This window comes from Rhea pennata, chromosome 2 (assembly GCF_028389875.1).
Source record: "Rhea pennata isolate bPtePen1 chromosome 2, bPtePen1.pri, whole genome shotgun sequence".
Classification (NCBI taxonomy): domain Eukaryota; kingdom Metazoa; phylum Chordata; class Aves; order Rheiformes; family Rheidae; genus Rhea; species Rhea pennata.
This window is the reverse complement of record NC_084664.1, coordinates 39,061,294-39,073,775: the sequence shown is the minus strand read 5'-3', so window position 1 is coordinate 39,073,775 and position 12,482 is coordinate 39,061,294. Positions and strand designations below refer to the sequence as shown.

The window sequence follows — 12,482 nt, the reverse complement described above, 5'->3', positions numbered from 1 at the left end:
GCTGTAATTACTGCAGCTTAAACTATCTTGACTGACAGTGTGATGGAGTTGCAATAATATTTTATTTTGGAATAGCACACAATTTAGACTCATTAAAAAAAACCCTTAAATTTAAGACCTTTTTTCTCATATCTCCAATATGATGTAATATCATGATAATCATTGCAAAGAAATATTTAGTGGGAAGTGCTGATTTTGATGTATTCATGGTACATTAAAATAGTTACACTTTTTTCCTCTGTTGAGAACACACTTCTTGTCATAGAGAAATACTTAAAATGAGGACAAATTTTAGTTTAGCATCTTTTGCAATATGCTAGTTGCAGCTAATGTGATTCTAAAGATTGGCAGCTTTAGCTTTTATATCTGATCTAGAGAAAAAAATTGTTTTCAACTACTTCTAATTTTCCAGATGATTCAGTTTTAAATTTCTGTCATAAACTTTAGGCCTTAAGGTTTTGGTTTTTGTTTTGCACTAAAAAGCTTTCTGCTCGATTGAGTATTATTTTTAAATAGTTCTTATTTTCAGTTTAGACTGTAGCAGATCAGTGGATCTTTGAGGCTGAAAGATTCTTTTTCAGTATTTTCAGCTTAAGAAAAAAACCATTAGTTGTCATTAGCCATTAGTTGTAACTTTGAGTTTGGTACTAGCTGTTTTAATACAATTTCATCCTTTGAATGCTCCATAAAGTGAGCAGTAGGTGTGAATCTTTGTAGAAACAAGATTCACATCTGTATGTCCAAAGCATTCAACAAAGACAACTGAGCAGGTATTTGGAGCAACCTTTTCAAAAGGGTCTATGCTTGTTGCCTAGACCTTCATTCACTTGGAATCAATAAGTTGCACAATTTTAACTTATACTACAATGGGCTAAAAAGTATAAATATCTTTCAGAAAGGTTGAGTATCACTTACAACGTTGTGAACTGTGAAGAGGAAGTTTCTGAGTAACAAAATACACTTGCTGTTTTGCAGTGCCGATGATGTCTGTCTAGATCTGCAGCCATATATTCTTGCAGCAAGGAAAAGGTCAAATCTCATGTAAAAGAATGTCATAGTTGTTGGGAATGTTTGTCTAAATGTGACTGTGTCTAAACATGAATAATTTGCTATAATGATGTTTTAAAGTATTTTAAGAGCAAATTAGTAATTTTATGTAGAAATCAAAAGGAATAAAACATTATAAAAATATAGATGAAATATCTGTGTGCTCTTGAAATATGTTAGTATCTATTGTGAAATCCACTTAATCCCACCTATGTTAAAAATTAATAAACCTGCAGCACACTTGATACATCAGGCTTTTGGATTTTGAAATAATTGCTGAAGTACTCTTAAAATGGTACTATTCACTTTACCTAGAAACATAAATTTCGGTCTCACTTAATAAACTTGAATTCTAAGGGTTTTGATGAAGGTCTTGTATGCTGCAAAGCCTATCAGTTATGCCTAGATGATACAAGTGATACTAGTTCTTTTCACTATACAGTTCAAGTAATTTAACATGACAAAATTGTAGAATTTTCTATCTGTAGCGTATTTTAATTTGTTTGGGCCAAACAGCAATTTGCAGGTAGTAAGGATTAAAGTGTGGCAGTTTAACTTCCACTGAAGAGGCAAGCTACACTTCGCTTCATTTTCTTACCTAATTCTTCTGCTAGACCTCCTAAATTAATTTTTGTTGCTACAATATTTGGAATGTACTTTGTTTTTGATAGAGAACTTGTGGTGACTAAGTAACTTAAAAATGCATTCAATTTCAAAAATGGGTAAGCTAAAAATGTGAAAAGCATAGGGAAGGTTTGTAAATAGCTTGTGGATCTTAAGAAAGCTTTTGTGGTATTTTCATGTTTGTTTATATCTGATGTAGTGAGTCCAGCCACTACAACAACAAAATTGGACTCAATTGGCTGTCTATAGTGAAAGACTTAATGCCTTGTCTCTTGCTCTGAAATCCTCAGGGTACAAATAGTTAGCTGCTTCCAATTTAAATATCCAGAATATTATGTGGTGTTAGACATATCAATGTCTTTGAAAGCTAAATTTTATTGACTTTTCTTTAAGTAGCACTGCATAGTAGGTGTGAACACAGGTGGTATTATATATGATTCTGTAACTGAAAAAAAACAAATTAGTTACTCACCCAGCTACTGCTTAGTTTTCATGTTACTCTCTCTTCATCCAGAATGGCACATTTTAAATGTGTGTTCATTTGCCATCTTCCCTATAGTAGTAGTCCAGTATTTTCTTTTATTCTGAACATTGTTTCTGTTGATTACTGCCCAGTGGAAGCTTTCAGGGGGTGCCTTACCTCTGAGAACATTGAGAGTCAGGGAAGTCATGGCAGCTTTTAAGCTAAAAGGTTGCTCAGTTGATAACAGTGGGTTGGAGGACTCAGATATTAAGAGAATCCAAGATTTCCCAGCAATGCATTCACAAAATGCAGCAGATCAGACAGCCCTATTAACTGTTTTCAAATGAAATAGCTATTCCCATTGGGCATGTGAACACATGAAAACCCATTGAAGAGAGCGTTTTGAAAGGAGTTGATTCTTAAATTTTTTTGTAAAAACATCTAATTTTTTTAGTAGTGGAGATACCCACACCCATTTAGAACCTGATTTCAGACGCTTTAGCAGAGACCCTAAAAAATCCTTTATTAGGTGACTGTGGGATAGTGAGACCTCCAGAGTCTGGGAGAAGTCAGGACTAACTTTATTGCACCATCTAAATAACTGTACTTAATACCTTTCTCTTAATCAACACTAATCTTTAACAAGAATTGAGAGAGCTTTTCTAATTAGATGGAAACATTTTAAGTAGATAATTAATTTTATACTTTTGCATGAAGTATGCATAAATATATATTTTTTTTTCCTCTTGATATATGTGGGAAAGAAGAAAACAGTATATAATTATAAATGAGATTGATTGTAGCATTCATCTTTATCATGTTTGTACTTTCACCTCTAATAAAATACAGTAATAGAGAACAAGATATGTTTCTTTCTTCTTAAACCATTTCTATGTGCTATATTTTCTGACTCTAGATATTCTCTGTAATAAACTTTCTAAATATTTCCACCACAAACAGGAACCCTCACTTCCTTTGCTGAGTGACCAGTCTGATGAAATGAGTCATGAGACTCTCCTCCCTTATCAAGTGTTCACTTAGTTGGATTTTTTTTTTTACATCTGAAGAGTAGTAGAAAAAATCTGTGAGGAATCCTATCAATTTGGAGCATGTTTGCAGTCCCTCACAGGCAGGTGCAGCTTTTGCCTGATCAGAATTGACAGCCAAGTATCAGTAATTCACTTGCAAGAAAAAGACTGAGGATCTGGATTTTATGAAGGCAATAAGTGAAAGCTCATATGAATGTGAATTTTTTTTTTTTAATTAAACAAGACAGCTTATGAGACTTCTTGCAGTTAAACATGCTTTGTTTAATTTGAGGGATTTTTTTTTAAGGGAGTTGATAGAGTTCAGCACTACCTATAAGTTTTTTTTTTTTTTTTTTTAATCATTCTTGAAAACATGAATAGTCAAGTTTTGTAACTGAAAGAGATGAGAAGAAACTTAGGTACAGGAACTACAAGGAACTTTTGTTGTGGATTTCCTGTCCCCTAGTTGGACTAGTTGGACACTAGTGGAATATTTTACAAGCGTGTCATCTGTAATGAATCAGATATATTTGCTTTTTAATGCAGTTGAGAGAATGAATCATGTTTTTCAGCCGTTATATAAAGTATGTCCACTTAGTATTGAATTCTTCCTCTGCTGCAGAAACAGATGTAGAGTGTTTTAAATACAGTACTGTATGATTAGGCATTTTACTTTGGAGTTGGGACTCTATGAGAGAACCTTGCCAGTTCAAAGAGAAATAATTTTGTTTCATGTCAACAACACTATTTCACCTGTGCAGAACAGATTTTCAAATGTGTTGAGCTGCTTCTATTTGAACAATGCTGCTGTTTGGGAAGGAACGAGGAAGCTCTCTGACGGCTTATCTGACTGGTATCAGCAAACTGCTGCTTGGTAAAGTACAGTCTGGACAGTAGCTCCTAAAGAAATACCGTTGCAGTAAGGTAGGATGCCATATTAAATGAAGATTGTATTTACATATCATAGTGCTGCCTTGTGTTCAAATGAGAAATGTTGTTTTGAAAATTTCAGATGCACCAAAAGTATGGTATGCTACCCTGGCTAATATATTCTGCTTCTCAGCAGGGCTGGTAAGCTTGCCTAGCACTATGCTAATATGATTATGCTGTTTGCTAAACTGGACAAACAAGCCTGGTTGTTTGCATGGCAGTGTTTTTACCGTAATGTTTGTACATTGAATTTGTTTTACAGTAATTGTGGAATTGACAGACAAGTTTTGTTTCAGTCATTGTTACTCTTTTAATGTTGAAAAATTGCCACTGATTTAGAGGACCATGAATAATTAAATCAAATTTAAATATGCTTCAAAGAAGCTTGTGTTTGAGTCTCTGGTATGATTATCTTAGTGACAGAGATTTTGTAGATCATGTGTAATTTTCCATATTACTTTGTTGCTTAAGATTGTAACCTTCAAAGAGTATTGGAAGTTCTACATTTGCTGCTGCCTCTACAAAACAGAAACTAGAGGCAAGGTCTTGAATAGTTACAGCTTAGTGGGGTTGCTGCTGGCACTTGCTGTGCCTGTCATGCAAAGGATTGGTATTTGAGAACAGAACATCCTCACTGAAAGAACAGAGAAGAAATAAAGCTCTGTAGACTTAACGTGCATTAACTTCCAATGTAGACGCAGTCCTTAAAAACACATTGCTTGTTTTAGTAAGATAGGCGTGTTTTACTGTAAATTCATAGTAGTACAGATTATTTGCAGTAACTTTGAGTGAAATTTCTTAATGCATATACAGCATACATTTGAATAAGACAATTTTGTCTATTTTATAAAAAGTAAAATCTCTCTCTTCTGTTAGGATGGGGTATCTAATGTGCTGTCAATAAACATAATTGTTCCTTACATACTGTTCAGCCCCTGTTACGTAGGCTCTAAGCAAGGTAACCAGCCATTTCAGTACCAAAAATGGAAGCTGAAGAAATATGGATCAGTTACATCCATTCTTTGTTACAAATATATTTAAGTATATCAAAAACTGGAAAAAGACTGTTTCTTTTTTGTCAACTACATTTTCTGGGGCTATCCTGTAAGTGCTGAAAGATGAGGTTCTTGTGGACTGTCAGCAGTGGGCTGTGAGCTGTGGAAAGCCTCATGCTGGCATCAAGGCTGAGCGTGGATGAACTAGAGGTCTGCTTTGCAATGAGGGCTTTCCAACTCACAGATCTTGCTCAAGCACATGCCTGAAAGTCCAGATCCACTGCCTACCTGGATGGTGAAGTCTGAGCAAAATTTTCCAGGCCGATGATAGTGAGTTACACCTTTTTCATCTCAAGCTTGTGAAATCTTGATCTTTCTATGGGCTTGCAGTAAAGTCCTTTCTGGTCACTAATTTCACTTAAGCTTCTATTTGCACGAAATAGTAGTTAAAGTGTAGACATTTGTGATACTCATTTGTAATCATTGCAACTTGTAAATACATTACATAGTAGTGATTTATGATTTCAAAAAAATGTCTTACTTTTGTTGCTGCCAGCTCTTTAAGTGTCTTATGACAGCTATGTTCCTAAGCTTCTCCCATGTCTGCTTGTTTTAAGGAACAGTCCAGATAAAAGAAACTACCTCGTTCCTCGGCTTTCTGGCGCTTTTGGAGAAGTTTTGGTAGTAGCCTTACCATTTTATTGGGATTCTTTTGTGATAGATTTTGGGACTTCCAGTTGTCACCCAGTTTTCATTCGGGTTATTATTGGGTTTGAGTGTGTTTTGGGTTTTTTTGTTTGTTTGTTTTTGTTCTCTCTCACACTGATTCTGAAGAATGAAAATATTTTGATTTTTTTTTCTTACCTGACAGTGTGACTTTATATTAGTCAGCAAAGATTGTTTTAGTGTTTGTAAGCTACTTTGAGCCAGGTGTCCCGAATAGCGCAAGGATATCTTAACAGATGGACTTTGTGCATTGAATCTAGGTGACCTTACTTTAAGAGGCTGTTCATCTCAAACTCCACAAGCAAAAAGTTAAAGCTTGCACCAAATAACTGTTTTTAACATTAAAAACATAAGCTTGAAAACAGTATCTTTTTCTGCCACCAAGATAGTGCAGTTTGTGAGATAGATATCTGATTTACATTAAACACATGTAGGTTGTCATTCTAACACTCGCCTTTGCAGTGAAAAAGGCAGCAAACACAGCTTTTCTGAACAAAAGTGTCATTGGCCCGAAAGTAATGTGGTGGATTTAAGCTGGGATGGAGATGTGCATACCTTACCTACTGTGGTGTGATCTGTCAGTGGAGCAGAAACAGAGACTGCGTTGTACTGTTTTGTCTCTTGGCATATTTGTCTTATTTGTGTCCTCATATATTACAGATAGATTACAGGGTAAGACAAGACCTTCAGTGTCCCTTGTTCAACCTTCTGTACAAGCACAGGCGATGTTACATAATGTGCTTGATGTCATCGTACTGCCACTATGAAAAACCCATCATTTTCACGTACTATTTTCTTCTCAAAAATTAGTTTTGAGTGATGTCTAATAGTTTGCTCCCTTCTTAGAAATTGCATTCCAATTGGAAGTCTGGGGGGGGGGGTTTTGTTTGTTTTCCTGCCATAGATTCCAAGTAAATGTTTGCTTCACTTTGGGGAAAGCGAAGGGAGGGGTGTTTTTATTTTGTTCCCTTCCTCATAGGATAGGTTTTATTTATTTTAATACAGAATATAGTTTTGAATGCTATAGAGTTCTGGGATTTGGGTCGGATTTTTTTTTTTTTTTTTTTTTTTTTTTGATATTTTGCCCCTGACGATCTAGTACTTTAATAAATAGCCTTGGCCCTAAAAGTTGCTCTATTTTGACTTCTGAGTCACTAGAAGGAAAATGCATCCAAAATATCTTGACTACAGTTAAAATCAAGTCCATCTTACCGGGAGGTAGAGAATAGCTCTTTCTTGTCCAACATATTGAATGAAAAATTCACTAGCCTTCGTTAGTGAAAAAAGAGACACCAAATTCTTGATTACTGGAACTCAAAATGACAGCAAGTAGCTTACAACTTGCTTAATTATTCAGGTCCTTGTCCTGCAAAGACACAAAGAGGCAACTGACTTCATTTACAAGGAAACACAGCGTCTCTGATTTGGTCTAAGTAACACACAGACACGTGTGCAGGCACATACATACACACACACACACACACACACACACACACACACACACAAATACACACATTTTTATACAATAGAGACCTAGTTTCAGCTTTTCTTAGGGGCTGTACTTACTCTGTATAAGAATATAAAAATCTAACTAGCAAGAATTATAAGAATGACTGTAGGATTACAAAATTAGAATGCAGGTGAAATGAGAAACTCTGTATTCTTAAAAAAAAAAAAAGAAAATTAAAGACTTAATAAAATATCATATTTGAAGATTACTTTAAAGGGTATCTTTCTGAAGTATGGAAAGAGACTTCATGAATTGAATTTGTGTTTGATTTGATTAAGATAATCTTTAACTCTTACTCCTTTTAGGTATATGTTTCTAACTAAGAAATTTTTACTCGAGTATTTTGGTTGAAAGTTTAGCTGGCTATGGGGTGCCCCCATCACGATCAGAGATCAGGTTGAAGTTTAATGTTTAAGTTCCTGGGTCTAAGAGTGACTCATCAGTGCTCTGCAGGAGCTGCCTGGACTGTTTGTGCCTGGCTGTGTTGTCCTTCCAGCAGATATCAGGGTGCTTGAAGTCCCCCATGAGAACCAGGGCCTGTGATCATCAGGCTACTTCCAGCTGTCAGCAGAAGGCCTCATCGACTTCCTCTACCTAATCAGGTGGCCTGTAACCACCCACAACAGCGTCATCCATGTTAGCCTGCCCTTTAATCCTTATCCATAAGCTCTTGATTCGCTCTTCCTGTCTCCAGGCAGAGCCCGATACATTCCAGTTGCTATCTCACATAAAGAGCAGCTCCACCACCTCACCTTCCTGGCCTGTCTTCCCTAAAAAGCACATAGCCCTCCGTGACAGCATTACAGTCTTGCGAGCTATCCTACCATGTCTCTGTAACTGCAGTGAAATGATGGCCCTGCGACCGCACGCAGATCTCCAGTTCCTCCTGTTTATTCCCTATGCTGCATTCATTGATATACAGGTATTTCAAAGAAGTAATCAAACATGCATGTTTCCCAGGAGGGGTGCAAGAGGATCCTCCATAGCCATGTCTCATATGCATGCACCTGCTGGAGGTATCCCAACTTGGGCTGTGTTTTGCTGACTACTGTCTCCATAATGCTCCCCCTCCCTGATCCAACCTAGTCCTCCTTACCAGGCTGGCCAGTCTGTTGGCAAAGACACGCAATGCCCTGCTTAGCGAGGAGGATCCCATCGCTCTCCACCCATTGTGTGTTTTCGAACAGGGTTCTGGGGTTGTAGAAACTCAAACTCTGTTGCCAGCTCTAGCAGTGCAGCCGGTTGTTAACTTGGCAAATCTGTCTACTCCTTCTCCCATCTTTCCCCCTCACTGGCAGGATTGAGGAGAAAATCACCTGGGCTCCCAGACCCTTGTCCACCGTGCCCAGAGCTCTGAAATTTTGTTTGATGGTTTCCAGTTTGCTCTTGTTATCGTTAGTGCCTGCCTGGAAGAGCCACAGAGGTTAACAGTCGAATGCGTGGACAAGCCTTGGCAGTCTTTCAAAGACACCTCGTATTTGAGCTGTTGGCAGGCAGCAAACCTATCTAGACAAGAGGTCAGGCTGTCAGATAGGTGCCTTCATCCCCTGCAGCAGGGAGTCAACCACAACAATCACCACTTCTTCCAGGTGTTCCTGCACAGGATCTGTCATCTCAGTTGCTTCCATTGAAGCCATGCCCAGCCCCTCCTCAGGCTGGAGGGCACTAAACCTGTTCTCCAATTGCAAGTCTTCAGGAAGAGTAAGGGCCTTTCTCCTCCCATTGAGAAGTGACCAGCTTCCAGCTGCCTTTTACAGTATTACGATGCGCCGTTTCACACAGCACAGAGTCCTCCAGCAGCTCCTCTGCTGTGGGGAACTGGGACTCCTGGAGCTGTATGGTCTGCAAGCATGCCCTGTCTCCTGCCTATTTTTGCAGATGATATGCAGCCTACTGATGTCCTCCCATAACTCCTTTGCCTGACAACACAGCTCACCAGCAACAGCCACACACCTCCTGCAGGAGAGCTGACTGTCAGCCCAGGCTTTCTGGAGAGGGCCCAAGCACTCCCTGCAGCCCGAGACCTGTAGAGCTGCATCTGCTGCCAGAGGGGCTGTCTGGGTCAAAGCCTCTGACACAGCTGATGCAGGGACTCCAACAGCTACAGGCTTTGCAGCGTGTCATGACCGTGTTTGAGGAAGAGGGCACTACTAAGGTTGGAAGCAAAGGTGCCTTCTTGCACAAACTGCTGCATCTGCTCTCTCTTCCCTGCAGTCTGCGAGCTGTGCTCTAGGCCTGGCTCACACGCAGCTGGCTCTCCCTAGCACTGACTCACAGGGTGCTTGTCCCACCCAGTCAAGGGCCACCTGGATCCAACCAAGAGGGCTCCTTAGCAGTGGCTGCTCCTAGCTAGAGCTTTTCCCAGGAGCAGTTAAGGCCTCCTGTAGTTGTCCTTGCCCAGCTCCCCTTTCCTGTTAGCAGCAATCACCCTCTAGCTGCTCAGGGGTCTCTAGAAGCCCCCACAACTTCCAACAAGGTCCCCAAAAGTTCTAAGCAGAGCCCAGACACTGCTGTGCAAACTGCTGCCTCTGTTTGCTGCACTCTCTAGAAATTTTCTGAAAATTTTCTGAAAGTTTTTCAGCATTTCTGAAATGTGCCCTGTACAAAACCTGAATGGCTGTCTGGGTTATTTGTTTACACTTGCTAAGCGTTTTTATGTGGACTTGGAAAATCAAATTTTGGAGAGGAAAGTTGTAGTCTTCCTTGCAGATAGGTAGTTAATAGGCTTTTTCTTCTGTGACTACTTGCCAGTTGTTTTTGTGTGTCACTCTACACGTTGTGTGTCCTTTTTTTTGTGACAGTTAAGAAAATGGTGAGCTTGTGCTCTTGAGGAACATATGCACTTAGAGTGGGATTTTTGTGTATATAGAAACACTCGAAGAACTACTTTACTGTATTCACAGATATTTCCCTAAAACAGTTGTCTCGTGATCTTTTTCCAGGTTGGAGTTCTCTTCTGATACTTTTTTTTTTTTTTTTTTTTTTCCTGGAATATACCTAACACTAAACTGGAGTCTCTTATTCTGTGGGTGTTTTTTGTTTTGTTTTAAGGTTTCTGAAAGCTACAATGGTGCTGACAAAGCAAATGGTTTAGCAATTTTATACATAGCGTGACAGTGTTTTATTGTTATCTCGAATCAAGTGAAAGAGAGCATCTGACACGTAACTGGTGCTAGAGATCTTAGCTAGAAAGAACACTGGTTGTCAGCAGATTATAGCTGAGGTGACCTTCCTTCCTAGCACTACTGAAATTTCTCTTCCTCTACAAAATAAGGTCTTTAGAGTAGTTGGGCACTGCTGTTGTAAGGAATAAAAGGACAAAGATTTCTCCTCAGTTTTCTGTGACTGGGTTAGAAAGATTTGTTCTGTCAGAACAGATGGCATAAAGAGGATGTGTTATTAAAGGACTTGTAATAGTGGGCTTTCAAAGAATATTTCTTTTGAATACAACACAATAGTTTATTAAAACAGTAATACGAGTATTAGCTCAAGAAATTAATTGATTTAGCATGAAGAATCTAATCTCTTCAAATTGTCATGTACCCGTTATTTGATTTCAAAGACTATTTTGTTGTTAGCTGTGTTATCTATATGATTTTCGTGGTTAGCAGTTTACTTTCTTGTTCTTTTAAAGCATGCTGAAGAGACCTTATTGTAGCCTGCTACAATAGACTCACTCGTTATATGGAGCTGCACCTAAAATTTGAAATCTGAGGACAAAAAACAATTCTGCTATTTCTTAAAAGTTTAAGTTATCCAATGCCAGTTAGAAATTTGACATTTTTATGACAACTTTGACTTCTGTGTTCTAATTATGGAGCTAATGATACAGTAATTTGAGGAACATTATCTTGAAAATTGAGCTAAGAAATACTAAAAAAAAAAAAAAAAAAAAAAAAAAATCCAAACAAATAGCAGATAAATTATGCCCAAGGCAGTGACAGAAATTAATTTATTCATTATAGGTTTACCAGTTCTGAAGCCAAATCCTTGATCTCTCTCTTTTTTTTCAGTTGACAATAATAAAAACACATGACTTAATAAAATTTGAAAATCAGTTGTAAGTCTTCACTTTGTGGCTGCACATACTTTCAGGGAGTCAGTGGCCCTAATGACAGAATTAGGTACCTAAACTAAACTTCTTGAAGTTTAGAGTTGGAACATAAAAACCAAACACTTTGATTATGTTCTTTTTTGTGTGGAAGAACAAAGAATATTTGTATAGAAAAGGAAGTTATTCTACCTTACAAAGCATTAATTCTAAAATTTGTAGCAAAAATTACAAATAAATCTATTATTCTAATGAATCTCAAGTTCAGCAGTGGTGATTTCATGTTGGAAGAGACCCTTATGGTACTTGACTTTTTCAAAGAATTGGAAATATTTTAAAATTGTGTTTTTAGTCAATATATATAAACCCAGGAGTTGCCACAAATCATGCTGTTTGAATACACCCAGTTCCAAATCTCCTAGGTAAATAGACTAAGTGTGAAGTGTTACATGGGAAAACATCTTTAAAAGATTTTCTCTTTTTAAAGTTTCTCTTAAAAGAAATATTTGGTAAAGATATTACAAGTTATGTAAGAATTAAAACACTTTCAAGATTTAAATTTATGTGTTTGGGATTGATTTCTGCCAGGAACAGATGGTTTTAAAACAGGCAGCTGGCAAGTGATACATCAGAAAACACCTATTAAAGGGTATTTTGTAAGTGTGATCATGAAAGTATGACCTGAAAATAGTATTTGAAAGTGTTGTTATAAAACTTGGATTTGTAAAGCAAGTAGGTTAAGACAAGTATTTTATGAAGGAGGAAGTTGGATTCATGTTTTTTCCACAACATTTTCTAATTCAAAGCATAGAGATCAGTAGCTGCTGAATTATTTGTAGGGCCAGTAAAAGATAGGAGTTGCATAACCATTAATAAAACTTTGAGGGAGCCATAGACAGGGTCTGCCAATTGTACTAGGTGTGTACATATATCATATATACATATATGTGTATGTATGTATGTATAAAGAGGGGATTAGAATCCTGTCTTTAAGGTGTTTATAGCTCCTCAAAACCAGGAATAAATTCTTACATCTCAAGGGACAGTTATGACTTAAAAAAAAAAACAGGTAGATTTGAATGTAGCATGTTTAACTTAGTTTTAGATT

The 12,482-nt window shown here is 37.5% G+C and overlaps 1 protein-coding gene across 3 annotated transcripts in view; it reads left to right on the top strand.

Annotated features, from left to right (window-relative positions):
- ANKRD28 (ankyrin repeat domain 28) overlaps positions 1 to 12,482 on the top strand; it is a 126,553-nt gene that overhangs the window by 50,675 nt on the left and 63,396 nt on the right. The window contains exon 1 of one of the 3 annotated variants that reach the window (XM_062569276.1): positions 4,076 to 4,086. The exons of the other annotated variants lie outside the window; for them this stretch is intronic. The gene's annotated coding sequence lies outside the window, so the exon portion shown is untranslated. Of the gene's footprint in view, positions 1 to 4,075; positions 4,087 to 12,482 lie in introns of those variants that run through there. 3 annotated transcript variants of the gene reach the window in all.